General features: G+C 55.0%; 1 long non-coding RNA gene across 3 annotated transcripts; it reads right to left on the reverse strand.

Moving 5' to 3' along the window:
• Positions 1 to 305: 305 nt before the first annotated feature.
• Positions 306 to 16,726, reverse strand: LOC141580602 (uncharacterized). Of its 3 annotated transcripts, none has more exons than XR_012512855.1 (4): positions 16,281 to 16,726; positions 8,205 to 16,068; positions 6,590 to 6,715; positions 306 to 4,276 (listed from the first exon to the last, which is right to left on the reverse strand). It is a non-coding gene; the product is annotated as an uncharacterized LOC141580602 (long non-coding RNA). The 3 variants fall into 3 exon arrangements; XR_012512856.1 differs by having other exon boundaries at positions 306 to 1,940; positions 4,093 to 6,715; XR_012512854.1 differs by having other exon boundaries at positions 306 to 6,715.
• Between the last annotated feature and the right edge of the window lie 1,415 nt (positions 16,727 to 18,141).

Below are 18,141 nucleotides of genomic sequence, written 5' to 3' on the forward strand. Positions count from 1 at the left end.
ACAACCTCCTGTTTGAGTCTGATTAATTTGCCAGAGAGGCTCACAGAACTCAGGGAAACATGTTTACCAGTTTATTACATAAGATATTTTAAAGGATACAAATAAACATCCAGATAAAGAGATCCAGAGGGCAAGGTCCGGAAGGGGTGCTCCCATGCCCTCTCTGGGAGCACCACCCTCCAGGTGCCTCCAAATGTTCAGCTGTCTGGAGGCCCCTGGAACCCAGTCTTTTTGTGTTTTTATGGAGATGTCATTATGTAGGCATGATTGATTAAAACGTGGGCCATTGGTGATCAACTCAACCTTCAGCCCGTCTCCCTGCCCACCCCCAGACAGGGGTGGGGGTGGGGGAGGGTGGCTGGAAGCCCCAACCCTCTAATCCTTGGCCTTTCTGGTGACCAACCTACATCCTGAAGTGTCTTAGGGGCTGCCAGCCCGCAATCAACTCATTAGCATACAAAAAGATACTTATCACTTTGGAGATTCCAAGGATTTTCGGAGTACTGTGCCAGGAAATGGGATGGGGGGAGGGGGAAACAAATGTGTATTTTACCGTGTCTCAGGGGTACTAAGACATGCCTTGGACAGTCTGGAGACGTGGTGAGCTCAGAGGGTGAGGCGCTTCCTGGAAGCCCAGCGAACACATTTCTGCCCCTCTCCTAGAAACTGCAAGTCCCCCCAGGAGGTGAGAGGCAGATTCACTAAGCTGCAGAGAAAGTCAGCTCCACCCCCGCACTGGGAGGAGGGGAGGGGCTGCAGAGAATGGAAACAGGGTGCTAGGAATGAAACTGTCCCTGTCACAGTGGCCACCTCAGCCGGTCTGTGGCCTCTTCTGGGGCCAGGGCTGGACCTGCCCTGCCTTCTCACCACACATTTGCTAAGCGTCTTCAGCCTCCTGCCACACAGGGTCACGTGGTGCGATTTCACTCACACACGAACATGCCGCCTGAGTTACAGACCCCCTGTACCCCATGTTCTCGCTGACCCCACAGAAGGTCTTGGTGGTCCCATCAGTTGAATCAATGAACTGAGACTAGGAGAGGCCAGGTGACTTCACCCGCATCCCACCACGTGGAGCAATTCAAGCACTGAAACCAGGTGTAAGAGGTCTGGGTTCTTTTCACCCTCCAGCACGTGCAAAGGAACCCAAAGCCAAAGTCTCCAGCAAGAAAGAGGTCTTAGGAAGCCACCAAGTTCCCGAGCAGGGGAGTGGTGTGATTAGGTGGGCCGTGGGAAACCGCGCTGAGCCTCTTGAGCCTGAGGACAGCAAGACTGGCAAAAAGGCCATCCTAGAGGTGCAGGCAACTGGGGGTGTGGCGGGGAGTGTGAGCTCAGGGCTGCTGGGCCAGACCACCACAGGTCTCCACGTCAGCCTCTGCAGGGCCTCAAAGCTGACCAGAGGAGAACGGAGGAGGAGTGGGTAGCGACGCGGAGGGGATCTAGAAGGTGCCCACAGCCTTCCATGCTCACTGCCAGCTTTCCTTCTTCCAACGCCCCTGCAGCAGGCCCACCTCCCCAGACAGGGAGCAGCAGGAGGCTCCGAGTCAGGCGTGACTCCCCCAGTGAGAGGCAAAGCCCCAGGGCCGCCACGGGGCTGTGCCCGCTCCCCATCACACACCTGGCTCCTGTGCCCACCACGTTTTTCTAGGCTGATTCCCCATGCCAGCTTGATGAACAATCTAATAAAGGGGGCAATCACATTATTCCTGAATGCATTTTAATAAAAATCAAATAAAAGCAATTATGTGAATTTCCAAGAGGATCACCTCTTCTCCTTTCCCTGAGGTAGGAAACGGAATGAATTCAGGAAATCATTAAAATCGGAAACCCAAGCTGTGTGCCACTGCCGTACTGGCGGCTGCTCCACAAAGGCGCCTGGGAAACCCAGTCCCTGGCGGCGGCACGGGCGCCTTTCTTAGCTCTTTGAGTGGAAATTCCACCTATGGGTGAAGAAGGGTAATTAGGGCCAGGGGAGATGCTTTGAATGCAGGCCGCCTTTGCCCCTCCAGTTCAAACTTCCCAGCTTCAAAGGGGTCTCAGACTCCCTGAGTGAGAGCTCTCCAACCTGGCTGCTGGGGCCTACTGAGCAGGGGCAGGGGCAGGGCTCAGGATAGGGTCCCCAAAGGAGTGCAGGTCTCCCCTGTGTCGGGGATGTGTGCCTCTCAGCCTGACTGGAGGCTGGAACTCAAGATCTGAGTCAGACCGTAAGGACAGTGTCCCTCCTACTGAGAGTCAGTAGGTAGGTACCAGTTCCTTCCTCCAGCATCCCCAAAAGGGAAGACCCTTCTGATGTCTCATTGGTCAATGTCCTCTGTGTGACCCTGGGATTGGTGTGCTCGTTTGGGGCTGAGGCTGTTGCAGCCAGAGGCGGCCAGGGACATGCCCAAGGCCACCCAGCTGGTGAGGCAAGGTCAGGACTGGAACTTAGGTTCTCCTGGGGCCACAAGGCAAGCCCAAATCCTGTGGGTGCAGGTGTTTTGGACACAACATGGCTTGGCCACACATTCTTGCTTACAAAAATAAGCACTGACCACCCCAACTGCCATTTCCTGGGCCCTGATCTGAACAAGTGCCACTCTCTCCAAACACCGTGAATTATGTTCATCCTCTCTGGACAGATTAGGGCAGGCATCCCCAAACTACGGCCCGCGGGCCGCATGCGGCCCCCTGAGGCCATTTATCCGGCCCCCTGCCGCACTTCAGGAAGGGGCACCTCTTTCATTGGTGGTCAGTGAGAGGAGCACAGTATGTGGTGGCCCTCCAACGGTCTGAGGGACAGTGAACTGGCCCCCTGTGTAAAAAGTTTGGGGATGCCTGGGTTAGGGGTTAAGATTTAGCCAGATGAAGCTTCCTCCAGATGAGCACCCACAGCCAAAGATTCTAATTGCCACGCCATAATGCCATCCTCTTTCCAGAAAGAGGCCTTCACTCAGGGTCTTCCAGGTTGCATTTGGGTGCCGGGCAAGGAAAACAGGGATTCTCCAGCCCCCATATTCATGCTGGCCAAAACTCCATGTCACCCTACCACCTTAAGGGTGGGCCAATAGTGGCACAGAAGGGAGCACGTGATCCTTCCTGCCTAATATCATCCTCCTCAGCTACCAGGGTCCTAATTCTCAGACTGGGGGTGGGATGGGAAGAGCAAAAATAGACGGGAAAGCTGGCAGCCATAGGTCCCCTTCTAGGGAAGCCTGAGTTAAAGGAACAAATTGGGTTTGGGAGGCAGAGGACCAGCACTTGGCCTGGACATCCTTAGGCAACTCCGGTAACCTCTCTGGCAATGTGTGGATGTCTGTGGATATGTGCACGTGTGCATGCGTGTGTGTGTGTGTGTGTGTGTGTGTGTGTGGTGTGTTGGGGGAAGGGTGGCCAGTCCCCAGTTCAGACTTGGGGTGGTGCTGTCCCACACTGTCCAGTCTAACCCAGCTCAGAGCTGCCCTTAATCCCTGTTGCTGCTAACAGCTGTGGCACCCTTACGGGGTGCCCAGGGAACCCCCCCCCCACAAAGTGTGGTTTCCAATAGGGGAAAGGAACGTGCAGGAGAGGATTCTGGGTAGTTCCTGTCACTTGAGATGGGGAATTGAGCACCGGACTGCTGGTCTCATTGTCCCCTCCCCACTGTTGACTTAACAGGTGCCCATCTCAGGCCTCGGGACCTCAAAGTCCTTCTCTGGGAAGGAGAGGCAGGGATGCCTGGCCTTGGGAGCTCCTGTGCAGGGGGACCAGGACAGGAAGACACTGTGTGAGTGCTCAGTCATTCCTGTCCCCTCAGGGGCCCGCTGCCCTGTGCACTGCTCTCATGTTCAGAGAGAACACAGATCTGTCCAGGAGGGGGATTAAAAGCAGGAAAAGGCAATGGCCCCGCATGCTTGGCAAGGCCCATGGCCTTGGCACTCATATATACACACACGTGTGTGTAAGCACGTGTATGAACATGTGCACTCCTGCAACCACGCCCACCTTCAGGCACACCCACTGGCTTGATCATCTGCCTGAACAGCAGACAGGTAAACAGCCACAAGCCCCAGGCAGTCTCCCTACAGACTTAACTCCAAATCCCCAGTCCACATAGGCCTTGGAGCAAGCTTAGACCTTGGAGGTTCAGGTCCACGGGGTTTCACAGGGATGTCCATCTGCTGTCACCCGCATGCAGATTCTATCTTGGTCACTCTGGGAGCTTCTCCTCCAGGTCTGATACCAAGCTGTGCCAGGGATCCGGGATCAAAGCTCTTCTTCCTGGCCTGGGAAAAGGGCTGATAGAAGAACGTCCAAAACTCTGTCGGGAGAGAAGAAGACAGCTCCAGCTCTGCTGGGGGTGAGAGGAAAAGGGTCTCCAGAACAAAACCTCGGGAGTTGGACCTGGAAGAAGGAGCTGGGTTTCCACGATGGTCTAGGGCAGGCGTCCCCAAACTACGGCCCGCGGGCCGCATGCGGCCCCCTGAGGCCATTCATCCTGCCCCCCCGCCGCACTTCAGGAAGGGGCACCTCTTTCATTGGTGGTCAGTGAAAGGAGCACAGTATGTGGTGGCCCTCCAATGGTCTGAGGGACAGTGAACTGGCCCCCTGTGTAAAAAGTTTGGGGACGCCTGGTGTAGGGGAAGGGAACTCCAGGTGGAGGAATGGCTTATGCAAATGCATGGCAGCATGCCATGTTCAGAGAATGCCCAGCTGCCGGAAAGCCCCACCCTCTTTCTGCTGGCTGCACCAGGAAGAAGTGTCCTGTTTCAAAGGACTCACTAGAATGAGGGAACCAAACAAAGCACCCACAGCACTGAAGGGAAGAAGTGCATGGGGTACAAGTTGCTCCTTCAAGTTTTCTCTGTATCCCTTTAAAGAATGGACTTCCCCTGGGAATGAATAATTGGGAATACAGAATAGAATGAAACATCTCAAAAGTGCAGTTAGCAGCTGGATGTGGGTGGCTCACACTTGTAATCCCAGCACTTTGGGAGACTGAGACGTGAGCATGGTTTGAGGCCAGGAGTTCAAGGCCACCCTGGGCAACATAGCAAGACCCCGTCTCTGCATTAAAATTTTGAAAATTAGCTGGGCATGGTGGCACACACCTGCAGTCCCAGCTATTAGGGAGGCTGAGGTGAGAGGATCACTTGAGTCATGAGATCAAGGCTGTAGTGAGCCATGATCGTATCACTGCACTCTGGAATAAGTGACGAAGTGAGACCCCATGTCTTAAAATAAAATAAAGAAGTGCAGTGAGTGAAGACGTCCCCACACAGGTGCTAAAACTTTCTGTTAAAAAGAGGCAGGGAGAGGCCAGGCGCGATTCATGCCTGTAGTCCCAGCACTTTGGGAGACAGACAGGTGGATCATGAGGTCAGGAGTTCAAGACAAGCCTGGCCAAGATGGTGAAACCCTGTCTCTACTAAAAACGCAAAACAAATTAGCCAGGCATGGTGGCGGGTGCCTGTAATTCCACTACTTGGGAGGCTGAAGCAGATAATTGCTTGAACCTAGGAGGCGGAGGCTGGCTTACAAATAGTCTTTTATATGTATGAAATATAATGTAATAAAAAACTTATTGTGCTTATGTTCAAGTTTATGGAGCTGTTTGAGGCCCAGTTGGCTGAGCCGCCGCAGGGCGGTGACCTGAGCTTGGCATTGTCATAGGTGCTGCACCCCTGCTCTGGGGTAGTGGCAGGGCCTGGCCTCTTGTCCCAGCTCCACTGGATCCACAGAAGAGTCCAGTCAATTCTGGAACAAGACGGAGTGTAGAGGAAGGTAGGGGATGCATGTCCAGCTAATTCCCTCCCTGCGTGGGATTAGGCATGTCCTTCCCCTGCCCGGGTCTCAGTGTCACCCCCTACAGTGAGGACTTTGGCCACCTGTGACCTGGATTTGGTCAGACTTCGCCACTCACTGCATAGTTACACAGGGCACTTTCCCCACCTGTAAAGTGGGACTCTTCACAGCATTGCTGAGGACTGCATGAGGCGATACATGTTAAGGCAGAGTCCCTGCCATGTCATGAATACTCCACAGATGCTGGTTTCAAAACAGTTACCAGAACAAGCAAAGACCCTCCATGGAAACAGAGTGGGGTTGGAGGTGTTCTGGAAGATGTGCTCCCAGCCTGGCTCCACCTCTTAGTGGCCAGAAGCCTCCAGAGACCTTTCAATCCTGGGCCTCTCTGCTCCTGTGCAAAATGGGAAGAGCAGAGCCCCCTTTGGAGAGGAGAGCATCAGTCAGGGAGAAAGACAATGGGTCTGGTGAAGGAGAGTATGTTGCCCACACCAGGTCGGTAACCAGGGCTATAATCCCCCAAGCCCCGCCCAAGGACGAAACCCCAGTCTGCCACATGGAGAGATATGCCCCAGGCCTCACCATGGCAGCCCCTAGTCTCAGGCCAGACCCAGCACCTGCTCCTGCTCAGAGTTAGGGCACCAGGGCTGGGGAGATGAATCAAAGGCGGAGAAAATTCGCATTACAGTGAATCCAAGGAGCGAGGCCAGGATTAATTCATTCTCCTTTCCCTGCTGTCACTTCTGCAGCCCAGGGGGCCTGCCAGGGTTGGAGGAAGGGTCACCTTTTACCCCAATCCCCTACCACACACCTGAGGCCCAGTTCTTACAGAAGAAGGCAGGGCAGGAACCTGTTGTGAGAAGTGGGTCCACTGTGCACACATTCCAGAGCCGTGGTCTTGAAGGGACAGGGATGGAGGCGCCTGGGCAGGAGGGCCATCTGCAGAGGCTGGAGCCTGGACATGGGTCCAGGGGGTGCAGTGTAAGTCCACAGACCCCACCATGTCATGTCAGGCACACTGGAGCCCGTGCGGACGTGTGTGTGTGTATCTGCCATTCTGGGGATGGGACTTGTAGGTGCTTGATTGTCAGTCTGAGGCCCAAAGCCCACATGCACACATGTGTGCATCTGTGGCAGGGTGGTTGTGGTGCCTGCTCATGCGTTTGTGTCTCTGAATTGATGGTTGTGTGTGCAAGAGTGAGCCTTTGCCTATGAGATGCCGGGAGGCTATGGTGTTGAGTGTGTGAACACGTAGGCGCCTGCATGGCAATGAGGGATGTCAGGTGTGGTCCTGCAACTACCTGAGAACCTTGAGACGAGCACAACAGAAAAGTGTGAGGGGGACGACTCAGCCTGGTCATGTTTCTCGTGCAGAAAGGGTGAGAAGGAGGTTCAGAGGCCCATCCCTTGGGCCCTCCTTCCTGGCCCCATGGGCTATCTCCATCCCTTAGACCTTCCCTGCCGCAGAAACTGTGGGACGCCTGGCTTACCCTCTCTGTGCCTCAGTTTCCTTATGTGAAGTGAGGGTATTCACAGTGTGGCAGTGAGGACTGAATGAGTTAGTATGAGGGAAGCATTTAAAGCAGCCCTGGGAACATGAAGAATGCTCTCCAAGGGACACGGTTGGGCTCAACCGGGTTGGCAGGAGGAACAGGGTCTAACCCAGAACCATCCTTGCAGAAGCCCAGGAATAAGACTGAGGCAGCAGAGTCTGGCAGCCTTGGACCATGCAGGGTAAACGGAGTATGTGGTGCCGGAAGAATCCCAACCAGGGCCAGCTTGGCAGACCCGGATTCATGGACTGAGCATACAGGGCTCCTCCCATCGCCCCTCCCCTCCCAGTTCCCACTCTCCCTCCCCCCAGTACCTTTCCCCCACCTCCTGCCCCAGGAGTGTCAGGCTGAGCCCCACACTGCCTGGTCTCATCCTTTAATCAGCATGCAAAGTCCACCCTTTATGCCCATTCTGAACTGGGAAAACTGAGGCTTGGAGAAATGGAGGGATGGGACTTGCAGAGCTGGATTCAGGAATCCAGGATTTTGGAATCTCAGAGTAGCTTGCAGAGAAGCAAAACGCCAATCTGGCCCCAAGGACAGCACAGCTGACTTTCAGCTCTCCTGGGCCTGCACTGGCTCTCAAAGCCTCTGAAAGTGTCCTCCATTCCCTACTGAATCACAGACTGGGCCACCAACATGCCCTCCAGAAGTTCACAGTCTCTGCTCCATCCCACCCACCAGAACTGGGGAAAATGTCTAGTCTAACACCTAGAGGAACCCCTAATATACCTCTCCCATGTATACCACTTTGGTCCACCTGTTTGCTCTGCCTCCCAACCTCATTTGGTGGCAAGTGCCACCTCTTCTGTAAAGCCTCCTCTGTGGCCTCCTAGTCCCCTGGCCTCCTGGTACCCAGAAACACTCCTCTCTTCAGCACTAACCACTTACCTGTTAGGATGTCCTAGAACGCAGACCAGGGTCCTCCTTGTGTCACTCTACGCCGACCCTGCTGGCCAGAACAAGGATGCCCAAAGACTGCAGTGAACCACGGGCACCCACATGCCACTCCAGAAGCCACCAGAAGCCCTCATGCTATTCAATAGCTAAGGTTCCAGGGTGGATTTTCTTGGAGTCAAATCTCAGCTCTCTCACTCACTAGCTATGTGACCTTGGGCTTGTTATTTAAGCCCTCTGTGCCTCAGATTGCTCATCTATTAATGGGAATAATAGTTCCAATGCCACAATGCTGTGAAAATCAATGAGTTAACATAGTAAGCTCTTATTTTATTTTTTAAAGACAGAGTCTCACCCTGTTGCCCGGGCTGGAGTGCAATGGTGCGAACTCGGTTCACTGCAACCTGCACCTCCTGTGTTTAATCGATTCTTCTGCCTCAGCCTTCTGAGTAGCTGGGATTACAGGTGCCTGCCATCATGCCTAGCTATTTTTTTTTTTTTTTTTTTTTTTGGTATTTTTAGTAGAGACGGGATCTCACTATGTTGGCCAGGTTGGTCCTGAACTCCTGACCTCATGATCCACCTGCTTCAGCCTCCCAAAGTGCTGGGATTACAGACCTGAGCCACCGCGCCCGGCTAACGTACGTAAGCTCTTAAAACAATATCTTATATATGGTATTGCTGTATAAGTGTTTCCAATTGTTATTGTTACGTTATTATTACCAGGAGACTACAGAGAAGTATTGGACACAATCTCTGTCCCCAGGAGGATGGGAGTCCAGACAGGAACAGGAAATGGGATTGACATTTCTAATCCTGTTTATGGCTCAAAAACACACTGGAAGTAGTTATTACCATCCCCACTTTACAGATAAGGAAACTAAGGCTCCCAAAGGTGGTGGGAGCTCCCCCAGGGCTCACAGCTCTGAGTAGCAGGGCTGGGATTGAGGGTCAGGTCATGCGGCTCCAAAGTCCAGCCTCTTTCAACAGGTCCGAGTTGCCTCTCAGTCTGGCAGGGAGATAAGCCGTGTACACAAATAGCTGCAATCCCAGGTAGAAAGTGATAACTGCCAAACAGCGGTGATAAAGGCGAAAAGCTCTGGGAGGGCAGGAGCCTGCCCACGGCAGGAGGGGCTGGGGTAGGGGCCAGGACAGGCTTCCCAAAGTGGGCGGCATCTCTGTGCAAGTTAAGACCCAGGTCGCTGAATCCACAGTATCTAGCGCTGTGTCTGACATGTCATAGGGGCCCAGGAAATATCTGTAAAAGAAAGGGAGGAAGGAAGGGAGGTGAGGAGGGAGAGAGAAAGGCAGAATGGGAGGGTGGTTATACTCTGACCCCACTTGGCCCAGGAACTTGTCCCTCTCACAGGAAGACAGAGTCAAGAGCTGCCACCAATTACAGAAGGGCTTCATGGGGTCCCTGTTGTCCTGTGATACCCCAGAGAAGCAGCTCAGGACTTTCAGGCCAGAGTTCCTGACAATCAGATATTTTGCTCAGAAAGAACTTCCCAATGAGTAAAGCTGGACAGGACTTCTCGGCTGGGCAGGGGCAATGGTGTGTTGGAGCCTGTTCACATGGCTCACAAGGGCCGATTGTTAAATTTTCAGGAACTATGTGAGCTGGTTGATGGAACCAACCAGCTGTGCCAGCTGGCTCTGGTCGGCAGCTTGAAACTGGCCACGGTGGGAGTATTTACACCGTGGACATCGGCAAATACTACAAACCAGGTTCTCCCCACTTTGGGGAGTCAGATGTTAAACATTTACCAGCACACCACCGGCAGAGGTCTGCTCTGTGAGGGAGCAAGCAGCCTGTCCTGGAAGGGTGCAAGCAAAGACAGTCTCCTGGCAGGAGTGAGGCTAAGGAGTTCTTTCTTAGTGAAGGGCTCAGAGCAAATGATCTCAGAAGCCCCGTTCTGGTTCTGAGAGCCTGTGAAAAGCAGGGTTTAAGTAAAAAAAAAAACTAAATCAGGGTAATTATTCATACCAGGAAATCATGAACCACTAGACCCAGAGACCGGGAGTAGGGCAGAGACCTGAGAAAATGTGTGAGGGACACATGCTTAGGTTTCCCAGGTGACACAGAGAGGGGCAATGCTAGGACTAGAACTTATGTCTGGCTGCCCAACTCATGGTTCCTTCTAGGACATATGGGCGGGGCAACTAGGAAGCGGGGTATCTTTCTGCACAGTCTGGTGTCTGTCTCAGAATACAAGCTCTGTGGCAGCGTGGACCAAATCTGTTTTGTTCACTGTTGCTATACTGGCATATAGCAAGTATTTAATAAATATTTCTTAAAGGAATTGATGTGTCTGAAATCCTGTCTCCTGGCAGTATTTGGTCGGGTGGAGGGTGGTGGGGGCTGGGAATGTCATCCTCTGACACCATCACTGCCTTAGTCCTCACTCCGGCTTAGCGATTTGGAATCAAGAGACCAGGGTTCACATCCCAACTCTGTCACCTCATTTAACCTTGGCCAAACCACTATGCCTCTTGAACCCTTGGTTTATTCTTCTACAAGGTGGGCTAGCAATCCCCGCCTGCCTCTGGAGGCTGCTGTGGCACTCACGTGAGATGTCAAGTGCTTTTAACAAACTAAAGAGCTGTGTCCCCAGGAGGAAGGGGGGACAGGAGAGTTGGCTCTGGTGGCAGCACCAACCCGAGGGTCCCTGATGGACACTGGACAGTGGCCAGGCTGCTGCCCTCTTAGAACTGCTGCTTGGGGTAATATGGATCAAACCCGCCCATAGCCTGGGGAGACCGGGTCTGAGTACCAGACAACTCATAAAAGGGGCGGGGAGCCGGGATGAAATGAAAATGGCAAGGGAGAGCTGGAGGAGTCCTTTTTCCTCCTAAGACCAAAGGGAGAAGGCAAACCAGTGATTTAAACGACTGTTTTTGTCTCTGCAGAGCTGTTCATCACCTTTCCCTTTCCCCCTAGGCCTTCACTATTGCAAGAGGCCTTAATGTGTGAGCTGAGGACTGGCACCTGCGAAGTCAGGTGGGGGTGGGGTGGAAAATCCTCATGTCTTTGAATCGGACCAGTGTTTCAAACGATTTTGGAAGAGGGATTTGTGCCATTCTCCCGGACAAACATCCCAAGTCCCCTCCTGGAAGGGTAGGGGGACAGGGAGGGAGGGACGGAGGGAGGCCCAGCGTATCCCAGGCTGTGAGTGGATGAAGAAGGAAAGCAGGGGGTGGGGGTGCTCCTCCAGCCCTCCCAAGTGGCATCTGATTTTTGCAAAAAGGGTGAAGGCAGCAGGAGGCTCAGAGCCAGGGCCGGGGAGGCAGGTGGAGGGGGTGTCCGTGGAGGGGCTGTACTGTCAGCCTGGGCCCCCAGTGGAAAGCAAAATAGAAAGGCCCTGTGTCAGCAGCCAGGCCCCTGGGCAGCCGGGCTCTCGGCTCCATTCTGTTCAGCGGGATTCTGGTTGGCACCAGCTGCAGTCAGGAACAATGCTTGGATTTCTTTCTTTCTTCTTTTTTTTTTTTTTTTTTTTTTTTTTCCATTTTAATAGAGGGGGAGAAGAACCAGAGCCACTCATTGAACAGCTCAGCATCGTGGAGGCGTCTGGGACCGTGTGTCCTTGAAAATAGCACAATCGAAGGGGCCCCACAGCTGGCTGCAAGGTGCAAGAAGGCACGTCACACTGGGAGCTCCAGGTCCCAGCCCTGCTGCTGTCCTATACTTTCTGTGTGACCTTGGGCAGGTCCATGTCCCACTCTGGCTTTCCTACAGCCCCAGTAGAGCTTACCTGCCAGGCCCCGCTCAATGCCAACTCCTCTTCTTCCCCTGAACTCTTAAAGAGTGGCATTTGGTGTGGGCAGTTGTTCCCGAGAGCCTGTGAGCCCCCGGAGGGCTGGTTCTGGTCAAACTGTGTGCATGGATACCTCCCCTGCTCTTGATGGCCTGTCAGCCCCCAGGGCGCTGCACTGGGTGATGGGATGTAGCACTGAGCCATCCTATGACCTGCAGCCCTGACAGAAGAGGGATATGTAACACATAACCTCCCTAGCCTGTGAGGTGTCACATTAGGAAACTCCCTGTGCCTCCGTTTCCTCATCTGTAAAACGAGAATACTAATACTCAGCTCAGAGGATGGGAGGAGTTCATGTATATGAGCTCCTCAGTGCCTGGCACATAGCAGGAACTTCACAAGCAATTGCCATGGTGATACCGATGATGGAGGCTGGGCCAGCAGCATATTGGGGCTGAGACAAGGAAGATGGCACATCTGGTGGAGGTATCAGGGTAGGCTTCCAAGCAGGTGGTTGTAGATGCGGCCTTGGCAACTGGGAGGGGTGTGTCTGGGAGGTAGGAAGAGCATCAACAACAGCACAGAGGTGAGAGTATGTCCGTAATGCTGGCAATTCTGGAAGTCACCCAGCATGGCTACAGGATTAGGTGAGAAAAAGGAAGCATGAGTCTTGAGGCCGGAGGACTGCGTAGCCAGGAGGGGAGATGCTGAGAATCTGAGATCTTCCGCCACCCCTCTCAGGGTTAAGGAGCTGTCAGAAAGGAGGTGGGAGGCGTGGTCCTTCTCAGGTTGCTTGTCTCAGACTCCCTCGTCAGTTTCTGCATGTAGTGGCTCCTTTGGAGGGGTGCTGACGCAGGTGAGGGGACACTGGATGAGGAGACCTGGCTCTTATCTGCAGCCCCTCTTGCCCCTAGGAGTTGCTGGGACTACATGCATGTGCCGCCATGCCTCGCTGAGACCTGGCTCTTGTTCCAGCTCTGGTACTTCCCAGTGGTGCAGCCCTGGGAAAGCCACGACCTCCTTTTGGGACTCAGCTTAGTCACCCACAAAAGGAATGTTGTGAGGCTCAGAGAGTGAGAGGTGCCCCATGAAGGGAGATGTTAGGGTCATTACCTACTCACAGTCCTAGACAGTCACAGTTCTGAGCAGCTCTCTCCGTGTATTTCTTATCCCTACTCCACTAAATGGCCTCCTCTGAAAGTCCTCCCTAAAGCGGGGCCCCCGTCAAACCCTCAAGTTAACTGTAGCTCAGTCCAAGGGTTAAAGGCTCAGACCCACAGACTCTTAGAAAAAGCAGAGACAGAAGTGCTGCTGGATATCCCACACTCTCTCACTCGGCAGACAGGGAACAGGCACAGGAAGGGTCTGTGATGTGCTCACCCCACACAGCAAATCAGGCCATGCCAGGCTGAGCACATAGGTGTCCCAGCTCCTGAGGCAGGTGTGTGCCTCCCACCTGAAGAAGGGGGTGGTGCCTGAGCTGGGTCTCGAACCCTAGGGCAGAGCTCCATGGTGGAAAGTCAGAGGGCATCTTGCTTGAGGGAAGGCCTTGGAGGATGGGAAGGTGCGGGCTCAGAGATTGGAGGGGCCATCTGATTGGAAAATGAGGGGGAGGCAGAGTAGGAGAGCCTAATTTGCTGAAGGACTTAGATCTTCCCTGCTTGACTCAACCACCCACCTCATAGAGGCATAGGGCCCCGGGCCAAATGCTTCCTGTATCCACCAAGGGGTGAAGACAATGTAAACCCCATTACCTCACTGCCATAAGAGGAGCCCCGGTCATTCCCTGGCAAGTAGGTGAGTCTTTACTCCACCCCAAAGTACCTGGTAGGTCACCTTATCTGCACCATAACCTGGCAGTGAGAATGAGGGCCAGTCCCTATTCTTAACCTCAAGGCCCAGCCCAGACCCGGAGCCCAATCTTGGCTCCACCCACTCAGTAGCTCTGAGATCTTTATCGTTTTGTTTTGGTTTTTTTGATGCAGGGTCATGCTCTGTTGCCCTGTCTGGAGTGCAGTGGCACAATCATGGCTCACTGCAGCCTCAGCCTCCTAGGATCCAGTGATCCTCTGACCGTAGCCCCCCAGGTAGCTGGGACTATAGGCATGTGCCACCATGCCTGGTTAATTTTTTGTGTTTTTTTTGTAGAGACAAGGTCTTGCTATGTTGCCCAGGCTGGTCTCAAACTCCTGAGCTCAAGTGATCTGCCCCCCTTGGCCTCCTAAAGTCCTGAGATTACAGGTGTGACCCGCTATGCCCAGCCAGCTGTGAGATCTTGAGCAGGTGACTTAACTTCTCTGAGCCTCTTCCCTTAGTAGGGAATGACACCTGGCTTGCGGAGAGGATACAACGAATGTTTCCAAAGTGCCTGGCGCACAATAAGTACTCAATAAATGTGATTTTCTTCCCACCTCTCTAGTATCGATTTTAGATGTTCCCTGGCTCCCTTAAGTTCCAGAAGTGAGGGATGGAGAGTGGGAACAGAGAAGGCAGCTCCTGGATAAGTAGGAATCCCTGCTGTGTACCTGTCCCTACCCCAGCTCACGCTAGGAGGCCCCGCGCAGTGCCAACTCCTCTTCTTCCCTGAAAGACCTACACAGGTCTTTTGCTTCCTTCAGGGACCTCGAGCCTCTAACCCCCACCATCCTGCTGGCCCCCAGATTTTCTGCCTCCTGAAACGTTGGCCCAGGGCCCAGCAATTGTCCTCTCCACAATCTGCTGGTAGCTCCCACAGGGCAGTGAAATTAACAGCACTTGAGTCTGTTCTGAAGGTAGGCACAGGCCAGCTGCCCCACGCCGCCTGTGCCCTCCTAGTGGAGCCAGGTGACCTCTGGGTCTGCAGGGGCTGAGCAGGATGCATCTTCCACTCCGGGCCATTGGGAAGTGATGGCACTGTCCTCCCTGTCTCACCAGCAGATCTCCAGGCCCAGTGAGGCAAAGGCTCTTGGGGTGAGGGTTTTGGACACACAGTTCCTTCCCAGTGAGGCCTGATGGCACCATGGACCTTACAGGGGCTCAGAGGGGGAAAGCATTTTTCTTAGGGCCACACAGTCTATGGATGAAGACACAGAGCCAGGGCTACGAGGACAACAAGGAACTCTGTTAATGGGGGCCCGAGTTCCCATCCTGACCAGTGTTGGGGAAGCCATTCACAGTTTCTTCTGAAAAGAGGATGGTAGCAGCATCTAACTTAAGACAATGTGCAAATTCAATAAGCGAACTGAATTCTCAATACCTAGGTGGCCCCATCACAGTACTCGGCACACAGTAGGCAATAAATAAGTCATAGTTTCTTCCAAGACCCCAGAGGTATCCAGTCTGCCCCCATCATCTTCCTGGAAGATGAACAAAGAGAGTAAGGGCCTCAGAGACCCAAGGACGGGAGCCTAGGGCAGACCCAGGGCCCTGGTGGGTTTCTGACTTGCCACCATGCTTGCACAGAAGGGGACAGCTGAAATGATCCCTGGTTCCATGCTAGTAAGCTGAGCCTACTTGGCTCCTCTGCCCTCTGCAACCACTTCCTGGGTTCCAGATGTAATTACTAGTGGGAGAGTAGGGGGCTGGGATGTGGGGTGGGGGGTGTGGAGCTTCTGGTCAAGAGACTTTGAACATGAGTAGTCACCTCCCTGGTCATCTGCATTCCCCAATTCCTGGAAGTGGGCAGGCCCTGGGTACTTACTGAGGAATCTAGACAGAAAGGTTGAGAGGGCTGAGCGTCCAGACCTAGGTGGTCATTAAGGCAACAAGAACTGGTCTAGTTTTTAGCTGGGCTGCATGCTCGTATCCCAAGTCCTTAAACACCCAGAAACTCTCTTGGGATTTTTGGTTCTGGGTATGGGGTGTCTGTATGACTGCTGCAATGCTGTGGATTGTGGGGAGTGGGACAGCTATATCTCCAGCCTCCATTCTGCAAGCTGAATTCCTACCTTCAGAGGTTTCTCAGGTGGCCCTGGTGGACCTACCTGTGAACTTGGGCCACACACAGGCTGAGGAGGAGGGGCTCCCTCCCACAGGAATGTGCTGGGATCATGATTCCCTGGTGTCCCTAGAGGTCTGGAAATGCTTTCATATCACCACTCTCTCCAGGGATGCTCAGCTGCCACCTACGGGGAGGGTGGGGAGGGGGGTGTGGGAGAGCAGCAGTGATCCCAGTCCATGTCGTGTGACAGGTAAGGAGACTGAGGCCCAAAAAGAGTGCCTTTTTTTGCGTCCAATAGCAGAGGGAGGCTGAATTTCCCCCGGGGAAAATAAAATAGCACCCCCGCTCCCCCGCCGCTTGCGCTCCCCACACCCCGTCCCCCACGCCCGGGTGGACCTGAGCAGCAGTTTTCTGAGCTCTCAGGAATTCCAGGCTGAGTTCACCGGCTGTCAGACTAGCGGAGCCTTGAGAATGAATTCAAAGCTGGCAAATTCATTTTGCCTTCTCTCCCTCGGTGGTGGAAGGAGTGATCTCTCCGGCTCTGAAGGAGTTCAAGCCGAGGTCAGCAAAGCCCTCAGAAGGATGTTCTAAAACGGGGTTGGGGGGGTAGTGCTTCGGCCTGCTTCCCCGGTTGGCCCAAGGTCCGCGCTGATCATCGCCCAAGCGCCCCGGGAGACCCGCAAGTCTGTGCAGCACGTCCGCTCCCTTGCGGGGCCTCGTCAGCCAGGCAGCGGCTCCGGCCCGGCCAGGACATCTTCGGCCCGCCCCAGGCCCCGGGGGAGACCCCCCGCCCCGGCTGCCTCCGGGTGCCCGCCCCCCGGCAGTGTCATTGTTCTCTGACGTCACGCCTCGGCCCCGCCCCTCTCCCCCCTCCCTTCCTTCCCCACCTCCGGCTCCCCGCGCCCGCGACCCCGCAGCCTCCGAAGCCCCGGCCGCGCAGGGCTCCCCCCGCAGCCCGGCCAGGGCTGCGCCCCCTTGCGCTCTCCCCAACTTGCCTTTGTTATTCCAGCTCCCTTCCTCGCCTCGCCTCCAACACGGCGGCGGCCTGCAAAACGTGGAGCGCGGAGTCGCCGCCACACCTGGAATCCGAAGCGGGCTCCGCGGGCTCCGGGCCGAAGCCGCCCCCGCCTGCTGGGGAGGGGAGCGCGTGCGTGCGCGCCTGTGTGTGTGTCCAAAGGGGGCTACGCGGGCGCCGATTATGATTGGGACTTGGGGTGCCGAAAATCATGAGTGGGGGCCCTTGAGGAAGGGGTATGGAAGAGGAGTGGGAGAGGAGGGCGTGCGTTTGTGTGTGTACGTGAACGCGAGGATTTAGTGCCCAGGGGAACGTTTCGTGTTTTGTGTTTTGAGTGTGTGTGGGGTTGTATACAGCGATGTGTGTAAGTGTGCAACTGCGTGTCTCTGAGCGTGCTTGCTGTGGCCGTGTAAGCGGGCATCTTTGTGAGGGAAAGTAAGCGAGTGTGTGGGGGCGCGTTGGTTGGGGGGAGCGTGTTTGCAATGCTGAGGGAGCGAACGTGTGTGCTGTTCGTGTAGGAGTTTCCGTGAGAGTGGCAATGGACGTGAGCCAAAGTGGGCGCGCACTTGGATGCTCTCGGGGTGTGGGTCTGCTAGGGGAACTCCCGCGAGTGGGCGCACCCAACTGCGCCTCGTGAGTACCTTAGCTCTCGGCTACCTCAGGCGGTGCCTAGACCCGGGCGGAGGGCCGGGCGCGAACCCAGCAGCCCCCGCGCGACCCGCGCGCACAGCGCTCCGGGCGCTCCGTGCCGGGCCTCCGAGAATCCACGCGTCTCTGGACTGTGCTAGGTGCAGTGGATCGACTGTGCTCACTGCACCCCCTGCTCCCCCACAGCTGTCGGGGGCCGCGCTCTAGTCCGCCCCAACATCATCCTTGGCGGTGGTGGTCCTCTTCCCGTCCCACCCGCCAGTCCCCGGGCTGTAGGAACAATTCCAAAATCTCCTCCAGGGGAACACTTTGGAAATCCAGTTAACAACTCGCTCACCCCCAGTTCGGGTACCTGACAGTGCCCGAGGCCACGAGTGCACTCCAGGCGGGGGCGCACCAGCGAGGGGCAGGGGCTCTCGGGTGAGCCGGGTGATTTTGGCTTCCTCCCCCAGGGTGGTCCCTACCTAGGCTCACATTTCTTCCCCTCTCCAAACTTACGGGGGCCGTGGCCTGCAGGGGGGCGGGGGGGGTGCTGCAGGGGGCGTCAGGGAGTAGCGGAGGGAGTAGGACAAGGAGGGAGGCGAGTGGACGGGC

This window comes from Saimiri boliviensis, chromosome 12 (assembly GCF_048565385.1).
Source record: "Saimiri boliviensis isolate mSaiBol1 chromosome 12, mSaiBol1.pri, whole genome shotgun sequence".
Taxonomy (NCBI): Eukaryota; Metazoa; Chordata; class Mammalia; order Primates; family Cebidae; genus Saimiri; species Saimiri boliviensis.